This window comes from Dermacentor albipictus, chromosome 5, assembly GCF_038994185.2.
Source record: "Dermacentor albipictus isolate Rhodes 1998 colony chromosome 5, USDA_Dalb.pri_finalv2, whole genome shotgun sequence".
NCBI classification, from domain to species: Eukaryota; Metazoa; Arthropoda; class Arachnida; order Ixodida; family Ixodidae; genus Dermacentor; species Dermacentor albipictus.
Window position 1 is genome coordinate 159012923 of NC_091825.1, and position 26817 is coordinate 159039739.

General features: G+C 46.2%; 1 protein-coding gene across 5 annotated transcripts in view; it reads right to left on the reverse strand.

The window, feature by feature from the left end:
- The window catches only part of LOC135916635 (plexin-B-like), a 479058-nt gene that overhangs the window by 192755 nt on the left and 259486 nt on the right, over positions 1-26817 (reverse strand). For 4 of the 5 annotated variants that reach the window (XM_065450048.1, XM_065450049.1, XM_070539222.1 and 1 more), the window contains one exon: positions 22215-22268. The gene's annotated coding sequence lies outside the window, so the exon portion shown is untranslated. Of the gene's footprint in view, positions 1-376; positions 519-22214; positions 22269-26817 lie in introns of those variants that run through there. The other variant, XM_070539224.1, reaches the window with a different exon arrangement.

A 26817-nucleotide genomic window follows, 5' to 3' on the forward strand; every position in this document is an offset into this window, starting at 1 on the left:
CGACCAGTCGCAAATGGTCGCAATCAGTCCCTTTTCTCGAAAAATGACTATTAAGGCCAGTGGCTCGCAGCTCGATTTCTCAGTCGCGCGACCATGGTAGGAAAACTGCTTAACCAATCACCGGCGCACCGAGAGTTGCGTTAGCATGTGTTTTCATCCAGCGTCCTCCTGCGTCGCACCAAATACGAAGTCCACGCCACCATGGCAGACTACAGCTATCTAACTGGTGTCTTGCCTCGTGATGCCGGGGCGAAGCAGTTCCGGCAGCGTGTCGAATGTTCGCGGTAGCATTCGCAGGAAGCTACACAGCAGCAAAATAAATGGCAACAGTTAAGCACCGATTCCCACCGAACGTGAAGTAGAAATTACAACTCACTGTCGATAATACTCGTCATGCGCCGCGGAGTTGTGGCAGGAGGCGGCTTGCGTGGCCGGCCACTTATCGCGAACGGAGGCTCGGGCGCGCCCGCTAGCGTCTCTTTGTCTTTGGAGGCTTCCGCCCTGACACAGCTGACACACGGTAGAGCACATCAGCATAGTGACGACGTCTTCTTCTTCGCTAGAATCAACATGCTTGGCTGTCGCCGGAACGCGAAACCCGCGAAGTAAGAGCGAACTGCACAGATCCCTAGAGCTGTCGCTGAGAACGATTATCTCCGGGATTGCGACTTGCAGGTCGTGCTCGGCCAGGCTTGCCGGTGAGAGCATCAGTCGCCTTCAGTCGCTTTTTGGTCGCCAGTCGTAAATGGTCGCGCAGCCTCCTCAAGTCGCCGGTGGGATTGAGCCTTTAGTTGTCCCCTACTGCGCGTAGTCTCGATAAGCTAACATCTATAGCGCTTGCAAATAAATTCTTGGATCATTTTGGAAGCTGTAGTGGTGGGTCCAACTAATTTGGGGCCAATTTGCTAAACTGACCACACGTAAAAAATGTTTCGTACTACTGCCGCACCTCTGCTACAATACCGCTGATTCGTTCCTTTCTTTTTACAGTTCTTTTTTACTCCCCTCCTGCTTTCTCATCTTTCCTCTCCTTACATAGTCCCCCTGTGCAGAGTAGCCAACCGGCCACTTAATCTGGTTAACCTCTCTTTCTTTCATCTCTTGTTTTCCTGCCGGCTTTTACCCACAAATTGCTAGGAAAACTGCCGGCAAAAAAACACAAGCAGCGAAAAAATATCCTCAAAAACTGATTTAGTGACCCGCTGGCAATTGCCTTTACTCTCCAGCACGCTGCTTGGTTTCACAGAAATATCGTAGAACCACAACCAGGAAGATCAGCAGAGGGAAGGATTGGCGTTATCAGAGCCTCTCAGCACCTGCGAAACCATCGCCACCTCCCCCCGAAAGGAACTAGCAGAGCTGCACATGATTGTTTTAGGCAGTGGGCACTCTAAGCCGACCCAGCCTGATTCCCCGGCCGGTCCCCGTCGCACGTGTCAGAAAGCAGAAGGTCCAGCTTCCGTGGCCAATTGCGCCGAGCGAGCCCTACAACCATGCGCCTCCGAAATCATTGCCAATGCAAATCCGTGATCTCATCTCGCCTCCCAGTTTTCGGTGGTCCGCGCCAGTTCCGAATGTTTACGCAACGCACCGTCACGCCTATGAGGCGGTGAGACTCGAGTGCGCTTTCGACGACGTCGTTTGAATCAGAATGGACCCACGAGGCTGTCAAGTGCGCGCCAAGGGAGTCCGGGAAGGAAGGAGTCTAACGTAGCTCCCTCTTCATGTTTCGCTGACTGCGCGTTTCTAGTAGGGTACGACCTGAGCGAGGAGGTAATGAAAAGAGGAAGTGAGCGAAACTTGTTTTCCCTACTGTGTACCATTCGCCACAGCCGCTAGAGGAGGCGTTCCCTTCTGAACGTGAATATATAGTGAGCCCTTAGAACACAAGCACAGTCGAGATTCTCATGGCCAACCGTATACACAGTGATGATTTCTAGAAACTCGTTGCAGTGAATAGCGACGGTAAAAGATAAGAGAAAGCAAGGAAAGCAGCGGCAGGGATATGAACCAGACAAGCGTCCGGTTTGCTACCCTACACTGGGGGTAAGGAAGAATATAACACAGAAGGCACGGGGTGGTAACAGCCATTTGTTGCGAACACATCGCATTGGAAATCTAGCTTAAGAGTCGTATACTTCGGGTATATTGTTTTGTGCTTATCCACCTCTTATCAAGCCTTCTTTGCGGTGTGAGAAAGGTAGAAATGACGAGAGGATGACTAATGTGTCGACTAATCAGAAACGCTGCTCAGTAAGAGCGGAAAAATTAGAAAAGAAATACAATGTAAAGAAACTTCATATAATTACAAGCAACCGAATCGTTGTTATTGAATTCAAGTGCACAGAATTATTTTGCAGCTTTTTGACATCAACGGGGACGGTGGCACACAGGACATGTCGGCACACGTGTCGGCACACGACATGTAGACCATACGGTCTACTTATATGTTCACCTCGGCTCCATTTGTAAGTTCTTTATCTGATTCTGCCGGTTAAATAGCGCTGCTAGCCAGCACACACACACAAACACACACACACACACACACACATACACACACACACACATACACACACACACACACACACACGCACACGCGCACACACACACATACACACACACACACACACACACACACACACACACACACACACACACACACACACACACACACACACACACACACACACACACACACACATTATTCTGCTTAAAGGTAAATTGCAGGCAAAAAGTCCGTGAGGTGGCTGCGCTAGTTCTGTCACATGACGCAGAACACGAGCATGACGCATAAAGTAAAGAAAACGATAGCTGTGGGAAGACGAAACACTTAAAGGAATGGCAAAGTTAAGCGTTGTGCTCGAGCTCCTCCCGCGGTGTTCTAACCACACCCAGAGGTGATAGGGCACGACGTAGCCCGCGAGACAACTGGTGCTGCGCAGCTGCAGCAGTGATCTGTCCAAGCGTGTCACGACGTTGTCACGATGAGTAACGCCGGCATGAAGACCGACGGAGAGCCGTCGGTGCTTGTCACCGCCAGATGAAAGACATATTTAACTTGGTGCTTACTGTCCATTCCGCTCAGACAAGTGCATGCACGACGTGTTGTACGAACACAATACCTCACCGAGAACGGTAGCTTGTGTGAGCGCAACGCTCATGACGGCATCGGAAGCCGGAACGTTGCCCTGGCTGCGGCAGTGTGACGGTGTGTTCACTTTGCTTCCTCTTTTCTTTCCTTTTTTGTTTTTTGCTGCCAAACGCCGGACAAGCGAACGAACTCAGCAAACTAAGTTTCGATCTTTTAACGGTTGCCGCTGAAAAACACATCTAAACATGAAGATAGCATTACACAGCCGACACTCGTCTTTGACGGTACATTGTTCCTACTTCTTTGATTCGATGGTTTTGCCACAAGGCATGATGAGAAAAGCGTGCAGCACCATCTCGTGTCGAAACTGCCACATTATATTGAGGTTCCTAATTCTTTTCACTTTTAGAAAACACATAGTTGATGTGGTACAAATCAAACCGCCGTTTAGGATTTCTTTCATACGAAAGTTGCGTAACTTGTGCCTTATTTGTTATGCCTAATTTTTGACGTCGCGCTGTCAAATGCATTAGTAATTAAGATCTTTGGATTGAGATAATCGGATCACTCTAGTCGAACCATTCGTAACAAAAAAGAGAAAATGAAATAAATTGTTTGCCGAACAAAGTTTCTGGCGTATGTGTCCAGCACAGCGGGCAAGGAAAGAAAGCTTATCTCATTTTTCTGAGTTTCATCATAACAGTTTAGGGTTCAGGCTCTGTTGGTGACAGTTTACTCGAAGCACAAATGCTGCTGGAATGAAAGACCCCGAAATGGCATTTTCGTAAGGGGTCTTTTCTTTGTGCTTCGGTCATGTTTGTGTCGATGGCCATGGCTTTAGCTCAACGCGGCACGCCACAAGCGCTGGCCGTGCTGCCTTCCCTTGAGCTTAGTTGCTCTCACTCGTTTTTGTGTTACTCTTAGGCCTTTGTTTCGACAACGCACCGGCAGCGGCAGCTCCAGATGGAATGGCAAAAAGCTCAAGCACGTTTCGAAGCACCGAACGTCGCCTTACTTGTCGGTACTCGTTTAATGCTGGCTTACGAGGGATTGCGTTCGTTCTTTACACAAAGTTTGCGCCAGAAAATGTCCTTGCGTTGCTGCTTTCGGCAGGTCTCCTTGGAATTTTCTTTCTGTTGGAACAAAAACTGGTTGGCTAAAGTGTTTGTTTAGGAGCGAGGACGAATCTGAAATGGTAAGCGAGAAGCTCAAAGTAAACAGCCTTCAGCAATCGAGTTAGAAAAGCTCTCCTATACAGCGAAATTGATATTGACGTACTATTATGAGCAATATGAAAGGGAACACAGGAGCACGTGGCAAACAGCTTCTAAACAGACTCGGAGTGATACGCGGATGGCGCTGTGAAAAACAGAGGAGGAAAGGAGGGCGCTCTTCCACTAACTGTTCGCACTCCTACTACGCTGGCATTTCTACAAAGCAGCAGCCAATAATATGGTATAGTCCGACAGCCGATAATACGATAATCGTCGCAGTAGCTTGCACCGATTCATTTTCTTTTTATCATTCATTCTTTCTTTTTCTTCGCGTAACCGCTTGATAGTACTCTTAGACCAAGCTTGCTCTGTATTTCAAACCGATTATTCATTTGAATCGGCGCACCCGGTTGTTAGTGGCACATCGATCAGCGGCGGCGCTCGAACCAATGACGGCAGCGAATAGATTAAATAAAGATGAAAAAAAAAACATTCATAAACTCTCTTTCGTGCGACTTTGTTGCACCAAGCTCGGTCAGAAAAATTAACGTAGCACACTAGAGTGGCTCCCGCAGAGTAGTCAACTGTGATTTTGTGGCCTGAAGATTCCTCGACTGCCTCTTACACCGCGGGAAGATATCACAGAAATGTCCAAAATAGGTTATACGCAGCGCAATATCGCTCTCGTGACAGGCCGCCCATTGAAAACAGTCAACCGGATTATCCGTGTTTACCGAGACGAAGGAAGTATAAACGATGCGCCACACTGCAGACGATCCCGATCAACAATGAACGACCAAGGCCTTTGCATCGTGGCTGCCGTCCGCGACAAACCATTTCAAAGTGCAAGGCACGTTCGAGGTGCTCTTGGCCTGGACAACTTGAGCGACAGCACGGTACGACGAAGGCTTAGAGAAGCCGGACTGCGAAGTCGCATCGCCGCACAGAAACCTCTGCTCACCGCAGCCAACAAAGCCGCTCGCCTGAGGTTCACCACTGAACACTGTGCACCGCAAGCTGGAGCGAGAGCGAGTGGTAGTATGTGGTTTCCTCCCATAAGTCCACGTTCTCGAGTCGCTAGGACCAACGCAAGAGAGTGTGGCGGACCGAAAACACACGCTTTAGTCCGCAGAATATCCAGGAGGTGGCCGCCAGCGGACGCGTGTCTGTGAACGTCTGGGGGCGATTTCCCACGAATGCCTATAGGCCCACTGGTCAGAATTGATGGGAAGTTGATCCAGTGCTGCGCATTGCACTATGCTCGAGCACCAGATGATCCCCTATGTTTTGAACAGGCCGGACCCCGATGGGTGTTATTTTTTCCAGCAGGAGCTGTCTGCCGTTCACACATCGAAGGACGTGGCGCACCTTTCGGAAGAGCGAGGGGTAATGGAACTTCACTGGTGCGCGAAGGGTGCCGACATGAACATTATAGAGCACGTTTGGGGTCGTATGAAAGTGAACTTTTCAAAGAGGTACCTAGACTTGGCCAACTCCAACCAACTATGGGAAGCAATATAACATGAGTGGAATGAGTGGAAGTGCCTTCAGCGTGATACCACATTCATCGAGGTTCTCTACGCGTCTCTGCCCCAAAGAATGGCGGCCGTCGTTCAAGTCAGCGGTGGCATGACGCGTTATTAGACCACCAACGAACAAAACAAAGGACGAGCATAAGCTGGGACGACGCTATTGCATTATTTCATTTCATTCAATATCTTTTAATATTCGACAAGCGCCAATAAACTTATTTTGAACTCACCCTTACAGCGCATTTTTTCCCCGATTTACAAGATTTAACCTAAATCAATATCGAAGTAAGTAGCAGTGCTACGTTTTCTAACGAATCGGCGCAAAAAGTTAGCAGTGACGCAATATTTGACAGTGTTATCACTGCCTGCTGGCGATGCGTAGTTCTGCGCTTTGCAGACGCACGGCGGGAGTGCGAACAGTTGTAAAAACAGCGTCCCCTTTTCACTTTGTTTCCGACGGCGGCCACTGCGTATCGCCCATAGCTGGGTCTGAGGGTGTTTTCTACGCGTTCCTGTTCCCTATCATATGGCTCCTAATAGTACGTTCATGCTCTGCCAGCGATTGGGCTGTTCAAGAAGGACGTGAGAGACGGTTTAATTTATCTTATGCAGCTGCCCCTGGCGGAGCAAGATCACATCTTGTGGGGATGCCAAAAGAACCCACCCCCGAGAGAACTCTTTAGGCGATCTCCTTCACACATGACGAGTGGGAGACGAGGACGAAAACTTCCAACCCGCAAGACCAGATACGGTTGGCGGAATGGGCTGATAGCGTCGCGGCAAAGCAGACGCCACGCTAGCCCGCACCGCTGGGAAAGAAAACTCCACTCAAACTTCACAATAAAAGTTTTCTCTCTCTCTCTGTCTCTCTATTTATCTTATGCAGCAAACAACACATGCATTTAAAAAATATAATTCACAGAAATGCCAAGCAGGGCTGTGCCACTTCTGGTGTCAACAGCACAGGTCCGGTGAAATTAGCGTGTTGTAGAATTGATTTGAAGGCTCAGAGAAAAAAATTGGGAGGCAAAAAAAAAAAGGTTTATAGAGCGCGTTAGGCGTGCGACCTATTATCATGTTGTAACAGTCATTGGAAATTGACCTTTTATAGAAATTCGTTTCCTAAGGTAAAATGTCATTTACTAAATTTCGTATTTATTATCCGTCTCAAACACTCATTGCAACACACATTTGATTATATAATGGCAATTCATTCTATGCTTTGGAAAATAATTTCCACTTTTCCACCAGATTTCTTTTAACCGTAAATATTTGGTGTCTCGTCCAATATAGAACATAATTTTTTTCTTGTTATTTCTAAAGTTAACGTTATCCGACTATGGCGGTTAACCTTACCTTTTGCCGGGTTGTGTTTTAAGTGGATGGAAAGGCTGCTACTTGCGCAATAAAAAATTGGCAGCATGTTACACTCCTGTAACACGTGAAGGCGAAAGCCTGCTGCACACGTGGCAGTGCATAGGTTATCCGATCGGAGTGGTCATAATTCTTGCGAGACATAAAGAGCTTCAGTGTGAAGTAAATGTATTGCGCTGTAGGTTGATTTTCTCAACGACACATTCGAGCACCTAATGCGCTATCTGAGGGCTATTTCTTTCTTTCTTTCTCTCTCTCTCTCTTTCTTTCTTTCTTTCTTTCTTTCTTTCTTATTCAGCCATTGCATCTTTGCTTGCTTACGAGGGTATAAGCCATTCCAGATGGTCTTTTTTTTTCGGGTATGAGCCATTGCTGGTGAGGATATTTTTTTTCTACCACTCGTCAACTTTTTTTAAGCCACTCGCTTTGATGATGATATTTTTTTGGACCACTCTACTAGGCGCCGCTTCTTTCGGGTGTGAGCCATTGCAAGGAGCCACTTAAGGCTTTCGCCTTAAGAAGGAAGGGATGTACGTTATTAGTCTTTTCCTTTTATTGTCTTGAGATAATTATTGGCGTAAATTAGTTCATTCATATGTATACATTCATACCATAAAAACAGAACTTGGCAAACAGGCCGCAAGATCTTTCCTAGGGAAATACGAACTTGCAATGTAGAAAACTTAGTAGACGAATCATTGACTTGTTGCACTTTAATGCGTGACATTATTGCCTATTTGAGCTAGCGTATGGTAGAAATCTGTCAGAAAGCCGGAGAGAAAAAAATGTAGCTCTTTTAAATTAAAAGACGCGGGAGAACGGAATCGAGAAATGTATTTTACAGTACGAAGCGTAATTGAAACAGATGGCGTCACTTATTTTTCTGCTCTTTGCAGAGAAGCACTTCAGATAAACTACAGAAAGCGTTGTGAGTTTCTGAACGGTAAATGCATGATCTAGCCCGGTCAGACTGTACTCATCTTGACATCCCTGAGACCGAGATGACGACAGCGACTGACCAAATTCATTCCGAAAAGCGGAAGCGTGCGCCAGCTGAGACTTGCATGGAAAAGTGAGATGGCGCGGTGCAAGGTTGTGTTTTAATTCTGCGGGTCCCCACTTCCGTGTCAGACGTACAAGCCACGCTCTGACAAAGCCAGGAGACGGCCACGCACGCCTTTCGGAAACATCGGGCCCTGATTCATTCGATTGCAGTCCAGACGCGTGCGCGTCACCCCAGCGAGCTCTCTCCCGTCTCTGCTCTAAGCCCTGCTTTATGTTTTGTCTTTTCTTGCCTTTTACTAAGGTTCGCGTGCAAAACACAATGGAAACAAAAACAACGCCTAACGCCGCCTCCCTCTATCGTTCTATCCTGACCACTCTGCGGCGCTTAGCGCTCAAGTTGGGATTGGAATCCTCCGTCCTAGCAGTCCCCGCGCAAGCAAGACAAACCTATCGCTCCGCTGTCTGGCGAGGGTGCCCTGTCGCTTCTGGTTCGGTGTGGTGGGCTTCCCCACAAAACGCTCGGGTGTCGGCGACCCCCGCTCTCTCTTTGGTCCGACGCCTCCGCGCTCCCCACAAGTTCGGAACTGCCTTCTTTACCCCGGCGCACTGGCTGGAACAGGGCCCGACACAGCCATCAAGCTGGCGAGACAGCCACAATCCACGACCCTTGGAGGCGTTCCATCTGCCGGGCCTACTGTCCCCTTCCCTCTGCCTCCCAGCCAGAGAGCACGCAATGACGCTTCCGTATTTCGTCCTTACTTGGCTGCACCTCGGGACTACCAGGGCGGCTTCTTGTTTCATAGTATCGTGCATTGCTCAGCCAATGCTTCACTCTTTTGACGCAACATTGCCTTGGCAGTGCGGTACATTCGCAGACATCCGGTGGGAATGAGCCCAGCGTGAGGGTAGCGAGTCCAGCTTCTGGCTCTTGTATGAAGTTTCATGCTTGGCATACTCGCCATACGAAACAAAAGCCACAGGGTTTTGTGACGTTCAGCAGTTACCATGCGCCACATTCCCCTTTGTTACGATATGTTCGTCAGTGTGTGTAAGTACATCGAAAATACGAGCGCTAGCCCTGAAAACAAATTATAATCAAGTTTTTCTGTTCTTGAACCGTTTTTCTGAATGGGGTCATGTACACAAAATGCAGTACTAAGAACAACGGTAACAAAGGTCTCGAACACTTACGCACTGTTTACAGGTTCCTTTGCTTGTGTAAAATGTAAACAACGAAATCGGCATAAACACTTAAGACTGCTTACGTGAGGCGATGCGAAAGCGTTGTACCGTTTGTGCACCTCGGAACGCCATGAACGCGCTCATTTTATATACTCATAACGTGGCGCCACCTTCTCGCCATTGGCTGCGGCGTGACGTGCCCAGTGACGCACGCAGTAGGTCACACCTTCAGTCAGCCAGAACCATGGAGCCGCCGTGAGGTCGTAGAAGCGTGCTCGTGTCGCACCCGGGAGGTCCGGGTTCAATTCCTATCCAGACCGAAATTTACCAAATTTTCTTTTCCAACCCATTAGTTTACTTTGCTTGCAGGAACCTCTCAGAGGAATACGACGTCAATCAGAGCATTCGTTGGCGTGTTTTTACTCTTTGCGCCATCGGCCATATTGGGTACCATATATCGGTCACGCTGAGTACGCCGGCGGATTTTCACGTAATGGGGCATATAATTCTTTCTCATTAGCGAAAAATAGAACCGTATCAGATATAAAGGAAATCATATTATTTAGCTCACAGTCGTTGCAGTACATACCGATCAATTCCAGCGCACTCCGGCCCCAACATCACCCAACAAAGTAATCTACTTAATATGTAACGAATACTGCACAACGGCGAGCATGTTGCGTTGCCCAGCCGGCTCCTCCAGTACTGCACGTAAGTAGCTCCTAAGCGCAAATGTCGCGGAACCCACTGTGTGGCGCCTTATTGCAATCATCCTGGCCCCGCGAGGATTTCCCATGTTACGCGATGTCGGGGATGTCTCTCGGAGCTTCGCTGTCGTCTTGCCCTTGACCGAGGGTGGTCGCATTACGCAGGTTCAGCCATCAGGCCACCGGGTGTGGATGATGGTGTGTGAACTTAGAGGGCGGGGGACGATAACCCGGGTAGCTTTTCCTGCTACTTTTCGCCTGGCGTCGTAAAATATTGATACCTAGAGCGCAACGTGGTTTCTGCTCGAGAAATGCAAGCGGATGTTCGCAACAGAATATCGTTACCCTTCCCGTATGTATAGCAGCACCAGCCCTCTCGACGTAATGAATACTGATCATCCTGAGCTGTAATTAGTGCCTTCTAATAAATAAATAAATAAATAAATAAATAAATAAATAAATAAATAAATAAATAAATAAATAGGCTCGCTATGTCCAGAGCCACAATCGTGAGCACAAATATATGTGGTATTATATAATGTTTAGCCCTTTTTGTGCATCTTAAATGGGGAGCGTATGCGGAAATTCGACACGCTGAATTCTTGCGACAATTAATGTCGTTTTCCATTAGCCGAGCAGGGGCACATTTAAGGACTGCAAAATATTCCTTATTTTACCAATGGCGCGCAACAAAAAGCATATACATGCAACGGTGAAAGACGTACTGCCAGGCGTTGCCATCGAGCACATCCTTTTTTACATCACCATGGAGAACGTGAATTTTCTCTTGAATGGAGTGATTCTTCGAGGCACATCGGGTAAAAAGAAAGGGTAACGAAAGAGTACCCAGAGAAACGCGTAGAGCCTTGCATGAATGTTGGTTTTCCAATAATGTCCTCGCAAGGATGTCCCCTAACCAAAGGTGTACAGCTGTCAGCTACAACGTGAAGTATCTCTGGTGATAACCATGCATAGGTTAGGCTTTCAAAACTCCACTGCGGTGCTTGAACCACTGTGACATTGCACGGCGGAGAAATTGGCTGCGGGTCAGTTGCGTGCCCGTGAAAGCTGCATTCAAAAGCCGATTCACTAGAAACATAAGGAAAGCCTGTGCAGAGTTTGTGATGCGCGTTGAACGTACCGTCAGGTAAACCAATGTCTGGCATGCTTCACATTGCAGATGCAGCTTTGCGACGTCAAAACCCGTAAAGTGATCAAGTGATACGTTTAGATTTTTTTGAAAGTGACCTAATTTCATGCCTTCTCTGATCCTGCTATTAGCTCATTTTTCTTTTGTTCAACCACCCTGCATAATTGTTGTGCTGAATTCGACCATGGTGAAACATTCATACTGTTACACGCAATATTAATTCTTTAAAGATCAAAAACCTGGCTTTAGCCATGGCCGACTAATATGACTGCTTTTTGCGAATAGTTATTACTGAGGTGGCCACTTTGTTACCACGGAGATAGCTTTCATAAGTGGCGGGCGCACGAACACTGACCAGCGAAAAAAAGGCCTCACTTTTTGTCTTCTTTTTTTTATGTATAGAACCATGCGTTGCGTATGAGTGTTTTATTCTTAGTCATTTTGAGTTTTGCGTGTTAAAAAGTAGCACTCTTTCGTTCTCACTTTTGTATTGCCAGTTTAATGTTGTGTTGTTTATAATCATCGTGTATAAATGTGCATGTATGCACACATGTAACATACATTATTACATGAGTGCAGAACATCGGTGCCATCCGATATATATATGCACTTGTAGGTTTAGAACACACATACGAAATAAATGGCGCTTTATTTCTTACTTTCCGGCCGGGGTCCGGCCTTCGTAGGGCCGGGGTCCGATATATGTATATATACGTTACGTCATATTTGCATATGTGTACGGGTCATATACAGGTTTATAGTACGTTTTATGTGTATATTACATGAATAAGAATAGCAGAGTGTAAAGCAGCATATGCTATGTGTTACAAACGCCAAATTTACTTGAGGCAGAAGAGTAGCCGGCGCGCCTGAATGTAATCACGTGTGTAAATGAAAAAAAAAAAACTCGTATGTAAATAAAGAAAAAAAGAACATGTTTTATTAATAGAAACCTAGAATAGGGCTTGTTACATGCAAGGCGTTCTTGAAGTCAAGGTTTTGACGGAAGCCCGTCTGGTCGGGCTTTCAGTTCTTTTTTTGCCAATATACTCATTAGTAGAGCTAGTTATTTTCGGGTAATTTTGTCGGTAAACTCAACTAGGTTTGCGGAATGTTTATGGGCCTGTTCCTTGGCTAACAACTCCGGTTGCCAACCTGTTTGCAGAATGTGCCGCGCATTCAAATCTTACATAATACATGAAGGACCCAGCTCCCACTTTCTCGCGTTAAAATTTACTTTTATATCCTCGTCAATCAAGTAACAAAAAAGAAACGCTAAAAAAAGGGCGAGAGAACGAACGTTTCGAAAGGGAAAATGGTGACGCAAGAGGGCAGATTAGCCTCGGCTTTCGTTTTCATGTTGTTCTCACTCGGCTTCCATTTATCCGGCTCTCAGCAGCGCGCAGTGGCGTCATGTAGCGCGCGGCCGCGTACGGCGTTTCCCGAGAGACGCTGCCGCCAAAGCAAAGCCGGCCGAAGCAAATCGCACCGGTACCCGGCGTCCCTCTCCTTCGTCCTCCCCTTCCCTAGATGCCTCGTGCTGATCGCGTTATGCGCCTTTGCTTTCACCCCATCTCACGCATTCTGTTTCTACCTTGCCTCCCCCTGTTTCGTTATTACGTTATCCCATTTCCTCTCTCAGGGCCTTTCGTATTCTTCCAATGGTCGCCCTTTGTTTCGACGGGTTTTCTCATTCCTGGCCTCGTGGGTGCGGCGTGAACGCACAGGGACACGGGGTGCAGAGAGCACGGGGTGAAAAGATCGATCCAATACCCGTCACACATTCCTCCAAGCTAGAAATGAGTAGGCGATGACTAACGGCCCGAATCACGAGCCCCGATTCGAACTCGCACCACTGTCCCCCAATCTACTCATGCCGCCTATTTATACTCGGCGCCCAACAGCATTGAATTTCCTCAGTTGTGGGTGAATGAGAGAGAGGACGAGATGAAGAAGAAAAGACAGGGAGGTTACTCATGGTCGCGCCCTGTTGGCTAGCCTACATGTGGGAACAGCATAAATAAAAATGGCTGTGGCTTAGCCAAGGTTAAGCCCAGGATGCGAAGCATACTAGCCTTTATTTTAACGCGACAGCGTTAAGGAGCTCGTGTCGCAGAAAAGCCGGTGTCGTCGGCGTCGGCTCAGGCGTGCGTCGCTTGCTCAGGCGCACATTTCGTTGTCGCGCCGAACGCTGCGTTGCTCGACGCTCACCGCGTCGGATGCGGGGCGCGTAGTCGCTGCGCCATAGCCCATTGTCTTACAGCCCTTGGCGGGTCGACGGGAACGCTGTCGCGTTCCACTCTTGAAGGCGAAGCTGAAGCGTCCGCTTTGCAGCTGTTATGACGTCATATGGTAGCTACGCGGCCGCGCGCGGCGCAGCAAGGAAGAGCGTGGTTGTGCGGCTAGTACGCTTCGCATAAAAATAAGAAGGAAGAAGTATGCTCAACTCCGCAGATGGGGGGGGGGGGGGGGGGGAGATATTCATTCGCGTATAGTCACAAGCGCTCGTTGTCCTAGTTGCCTTCAAGAAGCGCAGGAGTGTAACCCGCCGTGGTTGCTTCGGGGCTTTGGTGTTACGCTGTTGAGCACGAGGTCGCGGTATCGAATCCCGGCCACGGCGGCCGCATTTCGATGGGGGCGGAATGCAAAAACCCCCCTGTACTTGGATTTAGGTGCGCGTTAAAGAAACCCAGGTAGTCAAAATTAATACGAAGTCCCGCACTACGGCGTGCATCATTATCAGATCGTGGTTCTGGCACGGAAAACCCCATAATTAATTAAAAACGCAGGAGTGCCCTAGTGGCCTTGAGCGTACAATTATCATTCGACCAATGTCCCAGGATGTTTCCTTCCGAGAACCGTGTGCTGTCTAAGCAGCTCAGACTTCATTTCGTACAGCAATATTGCCGAGAGCCGAATGATAAAAGTGGCACGGAATCTGCTCTGTAATTTCATTATACTCGCAATAGTACGCATGCAGAAACGTTGGCCATTCCGGTGAGGAATGACCAATGGGATGACTCGCGTTCACGAATGAGAGAGGGGCTGACTGACACCGACTGAACGACCGAGTGCCAATATGTCTGAGCGAATAAGCGTTACAGTGATCGCAACTCTGCCTCTTGCAGGAACAGCCGCACTATTCTCCTCGTTATACCTGATCTTGAGAAAACAGCATGGATAAGCGGCAGTATGGACAGTTCTTGTCTTCTGCACTACCACCATTCCCCTTTCACGGCACCAGTCGTTTTGACGTGCGCGAGTGCCCGTGGCAGAAATCCTGAAGTTCTTTGCAACTGGTTTATGACGAAATAAAAGTTGCAAGGCAATTGAACCTCCAGGTGGAGTCGGTGAAAGATAAAGTCTTCCTGAGCGTGTTGGGGGTGAGATAGGGGCGGGGTCACTGAGCGCATCGGATTCTGTCGCGTCACCCGTCGACTGAGTGAAGTAAGATGATCATCTATCTGCGCTATCTTCGGTTTCAGCAGACGTTTTTAGACCACGATTTTCAGGATCAGCCTACGTTTTGACATATAATGACGTGCTTATTAACTTGTTTTAATTTACGAAGTTTTAGATGCTAAGTCTACGATATGATTATGATGCACGCTGTCGTGTGCGAGAAGCATCCCTGGTGTATCAGTTACAGTATCGGGCTTCTGTGCTGGAGGGCCTTTGTTCGAATCGGGTCATTTGACAATTTTTGTTTACTTATTTAGGAAACGAGTTTTGGCATAACGGCGAGAAAATGAATGCGGCAGCCACATGCAGGAATATTACACCAAGTAAGGCTCGTGCCTTTCGTGGCACCACGAACTGCCTTGCGCACTGCAGCGTGCACACGGCGGGCACGATCTGCGTCCGGTTCGCGCTTTTCAACTACACGGCTTTACCGACATCGCCGTTGGCCTCCCGTTTCCGGGGTGCCTCCAGCGTTGAGCTTCAGCGTGCGTCGCAAACGCAGCAGCACGTTGTTCCTGCGTCTGCACCACGCAAAGGTCCTGCGTCTGCACCACGCAAAGGTCTGCACCACCAAGGCGGGTCCATGCGGACCCGCCTTGCTTCAGTGCCATTAGCGTTTCGCAGGAGCTCCTCGACCTGGGTGTTCTGACAACACGTATGGCAAGTTTGCGCGATGTGAGGGACGTCAAGTGCTTCACTGCAGGAACCACGCACGGAGAGGTACTACCATGTCTACCACTCGTGGGAAAACGATGCCACGAGCTTATGGGGTCTGCATAGCTTTGTTACAATGCGTTCCAGCAAGCAACGCTGTCTAACCTGAGGTTTTGGAATGCAGCTGCGGCTGTGCACCAGTCTGTGCGATTGGAACACAAACAGCTTTCGCCACCGGACGCTTTAATTCTGACGCAAAGGGAAATCGTAGAGCTAATGTGAGTAATGTTCTTCAGAAAACGTGTTAAAACTAAATAAAACTGTTTTTTTTTATGTGTGAGTACCAGCGACAGCGAGAAATCCCGAGGAATATTATGTTCATCTAATCGATATTGCAATAAAACGGGCGAAGCGCTTGTACGCGGAAAATTCTTATGGATCTCCTATTCTGGTGTTCAGGTATGCGTATTTGGCCTAGCGGGTATAGCATTGGGCTGCTGTTCGACAGGTCTTCTGTTCGAATCCTGCCATCAAAAAATCTGCTTATCTTTATTTACGGAATGTATACATGTATTAGGATAGGATAGTTTATTTTTACAGAACGTTATAAAGGTACAATGTAGCTTACAATGCATGGTCACTATAATCAGCTAAAATTATTCTGCCAAGGAATGAAGTTAAAGGCGACTGTCGCCTGACTGGACTTCATCCCTCCACGCTGCATACAGCAGCGAGCAGGACGCGAATATTCTACCGATTCTACCTAAATACATATTTACATATTATACACAGCATGTACTCAGATATTTATACATGCCCAATTATATACACTAAAGACAGCCATATGCACAACCATATACATATAGAAATACACAATAGAAATACATAAAATTCTGAATATAACACACGACAAAATTTCCTCAGTTTCAAATAACTTTCAATATATATCCATTTGATTGAACTGTTTTATGTATACTATGAAAGTCGTACAACGAGCGTTTGCAGCTACAGATTAAGCAAGAGCACAACTAGCTATCGTTAATATAGGAGAAGTCTTTTTAGCGTTTTGTATATTATGAATGGGATACACAACTGTAAGTTGTTTCAACTATCCCTGGGTGCAAATGCAAGATAGATAGATAGATAGATAGATAGATAGATAGATAGATAGATAGATAGATAGATAGATAGATAGATAGATAGATAGATAGATAGATAGATAGATAGATAGATAGATAGATAGATAGATAGATAGATAGATAGATAGATAGATAGATAGATAGATAGATATAACGAAGGCAGGGATGTTGAACCAGTCAAGAGTCCAGTTGGCTACCCTACGGGGAAGGGCGAAGGGGAGGAGAGAGAAGGGAGAGAGAGTATAGAGACGTGCGCGGACAGTACTTGAGTCAAAGCCGCTCGTGCAAGCCAGACGTTCTCAGGAAGCACAAGAGTGCCTTCAGTGCCTTTTAAGTCGATGATCGATGGGGACGATGCTCTAATGCATTCTTTCACTCAGAAGACGATCGTCTAGTTTCCTCAATGTGTTGGACAAAATTGACTGTGCTTGAAATTGAGGACAGTGGCACAATATGTGGTCAATGTTCTCCTTGCATCCGCAATCAGATGCAGGACTACCAGCCATTCCAATTAGTGCTAAGTAAGCTTTCGTGAAGGCAATTCTCAGCCACAAATGACACAGAAGAGACGCTTCACGTCGGTGCAGTCCGGCCGGAGGTCTGAGCTGCAGTGAAGGGTTTAGTCTGCGCAGTCTTGAGCGCCTTGTATGTGCGGTATTCCACTTTGCTAAGGAGCATGTGCGTGCTACAATGCGAAGTTGTCTCTAAGCGTCGGTCCTTGAGAGAGGAAGGGGGACGCAGTGGTCTTCTGTGTTTGACGTCCGAGCTGCCTTATCTCCGTTATCATTTCCAATGATACCGCAAAGAACTGGTATTCAATGAAAAGATATATCACTGACTTTTTCTCTCGAGTGGCGGACACGTTCCACAATTTCGCACAGGAGCTGATCCTGAGTTTCATGTCAGAGAAACGACTGCACACATTGCAAGGCCGGCCTTGAGTCGCAGAAGACTGCCCATTTTCGAAGACTTTCAGCATTTATCACACGAAGCGCGTAGCGTAGAGCCGGAGGCTCTGTAGTTGTAGACGTAGTGATATGGGAAGTCTTGAACGACTGGGTTATTCCGATTGTTGGTATATCTATAGCGCCACCGGAACTGGTTGACGTAGTTGAGCCATCAGTATAGACGTGTGTCCAGTCACTGTTTTTGTTGTACAAGCCGAATAAAGTTGCTTGAATGTTGATGCTGGCGTGTCTGACGTTTTCTGAAGTCCTGGGATTGTAAGGTTTACTTGAGTACGGCTCACAAACCATGGAGGAATCAAAGGTCTTGCCGCAGGTGCGTAACCTAAGAGAGGCATGGTGCGCGAAATCAGTTGCAAAGAACGTCGTGCGGGGCCTTTGTATTGGGAGACTTGCGAGGTGATGGGTAGAGGTCCGGGCGAAGTGTGCACCGTTAGGCTCTCTATCTATGCTAACAACATTTGTATTTCAACGTCGGGTGTGACATGAGTGCAGCTTCGCTCGCGGCTTCAGAAGGCAGCCATTTTAACATCATGCTACCTTCGAGAACAAGGACTTCAGTTCTCATGTGAAAAGTGTACAGCAGTGGTATTCACCAGAAAACAAATGTCTCCATACGTTATATCTGTCGACGGACAGCTGATCTCGTACAGCACAAGTCACATATCTTTGGGGGTGGTCATTGGCAGATATCTCTCCGGAACCTCTCATGTGAATTATGTGAGAAAGCGCCTGACAGAAATTTGCCGTATGTTTACGTTTTTAGCAGGAAAGACCTGGGAAGTGTCAATACAATCTATGTTACAACTTTACAGGGTCTTCTTTATTCGATTCCTGCGGTACAGCCTACCTATCATCTCCAAGACCTGCAGAACTAACCTGAATATAATCCAAAGCATCCAAGCCCAAGCCCTCAAGATATGCCTTGGTCTACCGGGGAATGCGTCAACGCCTGAAGGTATTGCAGTTGCTCAAGATTACATTATTAGAACGCACATGACCATTGAAACAATGCGTGTGTACATGAAACATATTCAGGAGTTCTACAGCTTCGTAATGTATTGTGTGCATGCCATATGTAATTCTAGTTCTTGTCTGTACGTAAGCTGCGTGTCTTAATTGATAACCTTACTCTGGACGTCTGTAGGTTTCCAGAAATGTTGAAATTAAAGATTAAATAATGGCGCTTTACGTGCCAAAGCCACTTTCTGATTATCAGGCACGTCGTAATGGAGGACTCCGGAAATTTCGACCACCTGGGGATCTTTAACGTGCACCTAAATCTAAGTACAAGGTTGTCTTCGCATTTGGCCCCATCGAAATGAGGCCGCCATGGCCGGAATTCGATCCCGCGACCTCGTGCTCAGTAGCCCAACACCATAGCCACTGAGCAACCACGGCGGGTGTCAGAAATGTTGAATTCTCTTTTATGCTTTTAAATATCGATGTTGCAAGACGTTCATGGAATGCGTGATATACCGTCAGAATTTTGTTGCTTAGAAATTAAGATTGGGTGTGATTATAGTAATCTAAATTTTCTATAAACGTGATGGCCTTCTTCTGGAGAAGAAGAAGCTGTAGAAGATTACCTAAAAAATGCAGAAAAAATGCAACTAAAATGCAGCAGCTTAACCTAGAGAAAATCATGGCGTAGTACATTTGGCACTTAAGAGGAAGCTTTAGCTCGTGTACAACTCCGATGTCGCCTACTCAAATACATGTAAAACGCAGAAACGTTTTTCTGAGATAACCACTGGGCCATATTAATGAAATTTATTGTATTTAAGATGGAAAGTTAAATTCTAGTGGCTGTTGGTAGCGCAATTTGGATTTAGGGCTTTAATTTTGTTGCAAGAATTTTCAAAAAATTGGGAAGTTAAAAAGCAATAGGAGCACAATGTTTACAAATTAATGACTGTATCAAGAGCAGATATCGCGATTCCGTAAACGGCATCTATTATATCATTCAAAGCGGACAAATTCAACATGCCCGTTGATATTTTACGTGAATTCGTTACGTGGTGTACAAGGGTTCTGAAAAAGTTGTATTTCCATATTACTAAATTTTTGGCAATCATGTGTGACATATCAAGTTTGTCCGCTTTAGATGTACTATTCAATTCACTTCACAGAACTGTGATATCATATTTCATTGCTGAGTTACGGAGTTGTAAATTTGACAGGTTTGTTTTCTGAAAATTTACTATTTTTGCTAATTTTTATAAAAAATCGACAATCTAAATCGAAAATGCAAAAGCAACAGTCACTAGATTTTAAGTTTTTTCTTTTGAATGCAGCAAACATTATCAAATTTGGTGCACTGGTTGCCGATAAAAACGAATTATCCTTTTACATGGACTTATATAGGAGCACCCGAGCTAACGCTTTCTCTTAAACCATTTCGTAAGTCAGGTTCTTACTTTATTCAATAGGCCTGTTGTTCTTGGTAAGATTTTTCTGAGGTGGGTTATGTGTAGTCCAATTCAGATGCTCATGAAAGTATACCCCTAAGATCTTATGCGAACTAACTCGTTCAATTGTGTCACATCGGAATGCCAGCCTTCTATTCTTATATATATTCGAAACATTACGGCAACCAGTGGTCCTATGGGCACATGTCGGCCAGCTTTTTAGGCTGCGCAATCTTCAGGAACGGCCCAAGAACAAGGCTAGAAACATATCTGACACGGAAAAGTGGTGGTAACTCGCTAAGAAAGACTTTATCGTTAAAATTCCGCATATTTCAAGCACTGTGGGCGTACACGTTATGAGAAGTATTCTGCATGTAGCTGGCTTTCTAGCCTCGTTTAGGGTTGCACAGAGTTCTATCCGGTAGTACAACGTGTCCGTGTAACTTCAAAACGGGGTGAATTGGCTGGCCCATTGCGTAAGGCAACACATTTTATGACCGCTGCAGGAGGCTTCCTCGGCACGCCACTTCTTCTGCGCCTCCTCGTCAGAAGCACCAACTCTTATCCAAGCCAAGCCGGAAGCTAGCAGGCTCCGATTGGCTCAAAGCGCTAGCTACCAAGAGGCAACAAGAGCTGTAAAATTTCGCTAGATCGATGCCTGCGCCTGTGCTCAGTCATTTTTTTTTGTTTTTTCGTAGATATGAAAGGCGACATCTACGGTTAAGTGACATCTAAAAAAAAAGGCCTGCATTCTGTCCACATGCAACGACCAAACCACCGGCTGCCAAGCTTTAAAAGACTTTGACAAGAGATCCGTATCCAGTAAAACACACATAAATGTTTGTCCACATGGCACCCAGAAAAATACTGATGCATTTACAAAATTAACTATGCCTTTCTGACGCTACCATCAGCTTTTGTTTCCCCATTAGTGCACCCTATACAAGTAGTATTGGGTGATTATGTCGGGTTCGTATCTCATAGAACGACATTAAGTACACGTATATGAAGAATAAGATTCTTGTGCCATTTTGAAAAAATATGTGCTTATAGTGCAATAAGCTCAGTATATATACTAAAGTTAACTGTAACCTATTTGCTTTGAGTTCGTTTTGTCAATAATAGCGTACTTAATGGTACCCCGCCTATAGACTAGGATCAGCATTAAGCCATTATAGCCCGTTATATTTAGTGCGGTATAGAAATATCAATGTGTTATTTTAAGCCCGTTTTCTCCATAGGGCTTACATCGACCTGCAGCCTGCAGATTTCAGCGAACAGGGCTTGTACCATTTCTGCACTTGGCTGAAATAAATAGGTTGTTATTAGTTGCGAATGTCTGCTAGGAGACGGTGAAAGGAAAGATATAAGGAGATGGATGTTCGCCATTAAAGCGCCTTCTTGACGCCGGAGGAGGGAAATCTACGAACAGAAAGAAAAAAAGAAGGGAAGGACGGGCGGTGAATGGGTGAGTGCGCACGGACATGCAGCCAAGGACGTTGCTGCAGGCCAGTCACCCCGAGTTAACAAGCACCGCTGCCCTGTTGGCCCACGAGCGACGCAGACGGTCTTCCAGTAGCACCCGCACAGACAGCGGGTGCTACTGCGGGTCCAGTCATTGCTACGCGTTAAGGCGTGTCTGCCTTTGTAATTCAAATGGAGGACTGTGACACAAGAAGTGGTCGATGTTCTCTTCACAGCTGCAGGCAAGGCATGCAGCACTACTCACCATTCCGATTAGTGTTCACATTCTGCGTTGCTGTTCCAATCTATAGGACAGATGCATCTTCACCATCTGTCAGGCACACTCTCCTTAGCACAACGAAAAACACCTGATGGAAAACCTGTTGGGTAACCAGCCAATCTAAGTAATGCGAAACTTTTCTATCTTTCCTTCTCTTCCTCTCCTCCTCCTTGACTTCCTCCTTTTCCTAATGAAAGGGGCATTTAATGCGTGAAAAAAACCATTCGCCGCAAATCCGACCTCCTCCCGGATTTCGCCAAAGTGATACATCGCTTTCAGATCAGATGCGGTTTAGATTTTCTATTTTTGGAACTGGGCAGTTGGCCGTACAATGCAGCTAATAATAAATCGTCTGCGTACTATACTCGTTCTTGAGCATGTAGGTTGCACGAAAGTGTTATGCGCAGAGAGATAGGATAGAACAAATTGGTTTCTCCCACGTTATTTCAGCATGTTCGACCGACGTTGGTGGCTTTTGTAGTGAATAAATTCATTTTTTCCGTAGCCAATTACATATCCAGAACTGCCAATGCGGTTGAGAATGTTATTCTGTATAATACAGTGTTAGTAGGAGTTTGTTTTACCTTTCTTGTCAGAAGCTTTCGATGCGCTGTAGAAGGTCTGATGATTTCTTGCGGCTGCAAAGAAAAAATAAACGTGGGGCTTTAATTAGCGCCTTGAATAAAATGGAACCTGAAGAACTGCGTGTCATGTACTTCTAAGAAAGGTTACATTTAGGTCACACTTCTGACATTGATAGCAGGGGAGGTCAGGCCAGGCTTCACATAGCAGTGTGTTCCTATTCTTAACCTGTAAAATTCAATCCTAACAAGAGATAGTAAAATTGATTGATCGATTAACCTATATTGCAAATGGTGACAACTTTTTCTACCAACAAACAACTTTAACATTCTGTAACTACCCTGTCACTAGCTATAACGTCGTAGTATAGGGTTGTCGCGTCTACTTAGCCGCAGTATATATGTATATATTCTCGACTGTATGGGGGCATAGCCATGGTGTGCCGTGTCTATTCTTATAGCTGCAGGCTGTTGACATAGCGACAGAACTGACGCGGCTGAGAAGACGTTGGGCCATGCTTTTAAGTAAACGGGCAAGCACTTCTTTCTTATCGCTGACCGAAATTCGAGCAAATAGCAGAGTGAATCAGAGACGGGATAAAAGAAGCGCTTCATCAAAAAAGGAAACAGAAAAGCGAATAAAGATCAAGTAGAACGCGAAGAAACACCGTGAAGAATTAAATGAAACAGGCCCGCGAGAAGGTGTGGGCGACGACAAATGGGCAGACGCGGCGACGACCTAATTTGTCGGAATTCCGGTCCTCCTGCGAGCATTGGAAACTCGCGCACTGCACACGTTAACGAGCCTGCTGGGTGTCATGGTTGGCCGATCCCTCGGCTTTCGGGCTAATTAAACGCCCCCGAAGACCCGCGAGATAGAAAAGAGAAGACGGCGCAGGAGATCGTGGTACGCGCGGACGACGGCGATGCCTGGCGGAGGAAAAGGCGTTCAGGCGAGGCGGAGAGCGTCGCACGGGTTAACGAGGGCAACAGGCGTACGCCGAGAGCTTCTGACTCTACCGTCTCAGCCGTCGAGGAAGAGACATTAACGTTTTAGGCGCTCGTGTTATGAGCTATCAAGGGGTAATCACGTGAGCCCATTGACCACATGGAATACACTTCGATTAGTGAAAAAGCACAGACAACGCGCGCCGCAAAATTTTAGGAGCCGTTGTCAGGCGACGTGGTACTGTGAAGAATATGTATGCATCATGTTGTCGCTACTCAAAGCCGCGCGTCATTCGTGAGACTGAAACAGTCGTCAGCCAGTCAGAGTCCGAATTAACAAGGTTACTCGTACGTAAGAACCGCTCGTTTGTGAACCTGTCAGGTTGTTACTTAGCATAATTTTACACAAACATATTTACGAAATAATTAATCACAGAATTTGGTTTAGCTGGCTTCAGTGCGCTCGTGCGTATACATTTTCCCTACAGGAATAACGTCCGTAGGTGTATTACGCGCTGAATACATGACCGAAGTTGTAATTTGTGTGAATGCTATGTGTGCTGCAGGTGTCATCGCATTCTTCCCGAGTAGCGGGCTAGTCGAGCTTTCAATTAAGCCATTACAAATTTTATTAAGGAACTTATCTGTATATTGCGAAGGCGATACAGCTCGCGAATGATTAGCCTAGAATTTGGGCTCAAGTAAAGGGAACATAATTGACAACAAACGCTTTGTGTGGTCATGTAATAGAAATCAAAAATTGCAGTTTCATTCAAAATGCGAATCAGTAACACAACTGCTGGTGCAATATCTTGCGCAGTAGGTTTTCCACTATTTCATGCAGCATCTATTGAAGTAAGCATTCGGAAAAACATGCGGTGGGCAATCCCCATAAAAAAAAAAAAGCTTTATTCAGTGACTCCACTGCGAGTCGTCTTCGTTTGTGGAGTCATGCAGAGACACAACTTTATTTTTCCTTCTGCTTTCCATACTGCTTTTTCCTTCTCACCACTGACTTCATTTAAATAATTTCACCTGTAGATGCCAGGTTATTAATAAGCTGCCGAAGCTGCCGTCAGCCAATCTTTCTAGCGAGCGCTCAAGATGCCATGTATACTATTTTCCAGGCGAGGTATTCTTTGCTATAGCATTGACGAAGTCACGGTGAGGTAGTATGTTCAGCTGGCAATCCTTGGTTCTGGTGTTCAAGTTCTCGGAGGACACTGCGAACTTAGTTTTTATGGAATTGTTACAAAACAATTCGGTATTCTTGCGACGGACAACTGGATGAGTGAGACCCATAACAGTTGGTGTTGAAAAGGCAACATATTTGAACATTTCAATATTCGAAAGCAATATATTTTCTACAGCGGATTCCATAGTATTTCTTGAACTGTACATGTAAAGAGAGACAGGAGAAAGGGGAATAGCAGGGAGGTTAACCAGGAGCGAAAACCCGGTTTGTTACCCTACACAGATAGATATAGACAGACAGAGAGCACAGGCGCATGATCACAGCAGGCCACTTTCACCACACGCTATCCCAGCACAGTAGCACTTTTGGCTATACGAACACCAACAGCCGCTTGTGCAGGCCTGTTGTCCTTAACAATTGTAGCAATGACTCCGCCGAGCTACAATGGCTTATGAAGTCAGCATTCCAAAATGGTTTGCTCGGATAATGGCATTTGGTCAATGCGAGCTAGCACAGTTGCGAGTGATTACCTCTGTACTTTGTAGCTAAGACAGTTACGCAAAACTTATTCAAGGATTTCCTTGCGGCCACAGTCATCACACGTAGCATTGCTGGCCATTCCGATGTGAAGAGGAAAAAGCTGCATGGAAGTAACCTGTACAAGTGACTCCTTCTGAGCGAAACACGCGACGACAAGATTTCGACAGGCGAAAAATACAATGGTCACATTAGAAAATTCTCACTCGTCAGCTCTTGACAATGAGCAGGTACGACGCTCACGTAAGCATTGAGCGAAATGCTTTCATCTTATTAACCCCACGGACCACCAGGCGAGCTTTAGCTGATTTTCCATTTGTCAAAATTTCCGAGAGCAAATTGCTATAACGCTGCTGTTCGTATAATATAAATCTCGAGGTTGTTCCATGGCAAGCTCAACATAGGCGTAAAGGATTCAAAACGGTATGAAACAGCATGAACAACACCCTAAGTTCTTCCCCCAGTGAGGTGACTCAACCCGGTCCCTCTTATGTTATTTTTATTCCGCGAAGCTATCTGCCGGAAGGAAAGAAGAGCAGAAAGAAAGCCGAGTGTCGTGCCTCGAAATCGTCTAGCCGTGACCTGAGTCTGGTGCTCTTGTTTCTTCGCGAGACACTGGTCACAGCAGCGCCAGGGGCGTTGTAAACAGAGCAACGCAGCAGAGATTTACTTTCGGGCTCTGCAAGAGTCTCGGGTATAATGGGAGATGGCGAAGAACACGGTAAGCGGGCACAGGAGAAGTCTACAAACGGTAAAGTCGCTACCATTCTGAAGTAGTAAGGTCACTTCCCCTCACACACACACAGAACACACACACACACATACACACGCACACACACACACACATACACACGCACACACACACACACGCACGCACGCGCACATACATACATACATACATACATACATACATACATACATACATACATACATACATACATACATACATACATACATACATACATACATACATACATACATACATACATACATACATACATACATACATATACCATGGTGTAAAATTTCTGCTGTACGAAGCACTGAAGTGGGGAAAGAAAGACAAAAAACAGACGAAGGAAAAGGATTGCAAGAGGACAACACGTTTTTGTCGATTTTTTTTTCGCACTTCAGTGCTTCGCGCTGCAGAAATTTTACACTATGGACCTAAACCAACGCACGCACATCGCTGTCCTTATACATAGATACATGTATGACCACGCGTTTGTATATGTTGTAAGAGTCACTGTAACGACTTGGCCACGTCAACCCACAGAAAAGAACAAAGCAGCAGATGGGAAAACAGGTGACTCTCAATACATGGCGTGCTTCGAGCTGTATAGGTGATCATTTACGAAATATTTGGTCAATATGGTAGCAAGTCGCATGCAGAAATAGTAGCCCGCTCTGCACCCCGTGTCTTGGCTGTGCGCACGCAATTGCACCGGACGCCTTTCAGCTGGTGCATGAAGAAGAAAACCCTGCACGCACCTTGTGAAGGGCACCGGGTCGATTTCGGTCCGCGAACTCTTTGTGAGTGTTCCTTTTCTACCACCACGAAACATAAACATAGCTGCTAACGCTTGTGAAAAAGTTGCTGCGGTGAAAGTAGATACATATGGCGCAACTATGAAAATTTGAGAGCGTCATATATTGACGGCACAAAATCCACTATGACGAAAGAGGCCATATAACGTATATGTCTGGCAGGTTTCTTTTTTCAACCCATCCTATAGATATTGTAGTATATATATTATGCCAGAGACATCACTCTTTCGAAGCTTTGAGCTTTCAAAGCTTTAAAGGGGTGAGCATGCCACAAGAACCATGCTGTTGAGGAGGTGGCTGACCCTGATTCATTGCGCTGCTCTTCAGCGGCACTTATCATGCTGCTTTCTTCTTTATTGGGGTGATATCATCCTATCG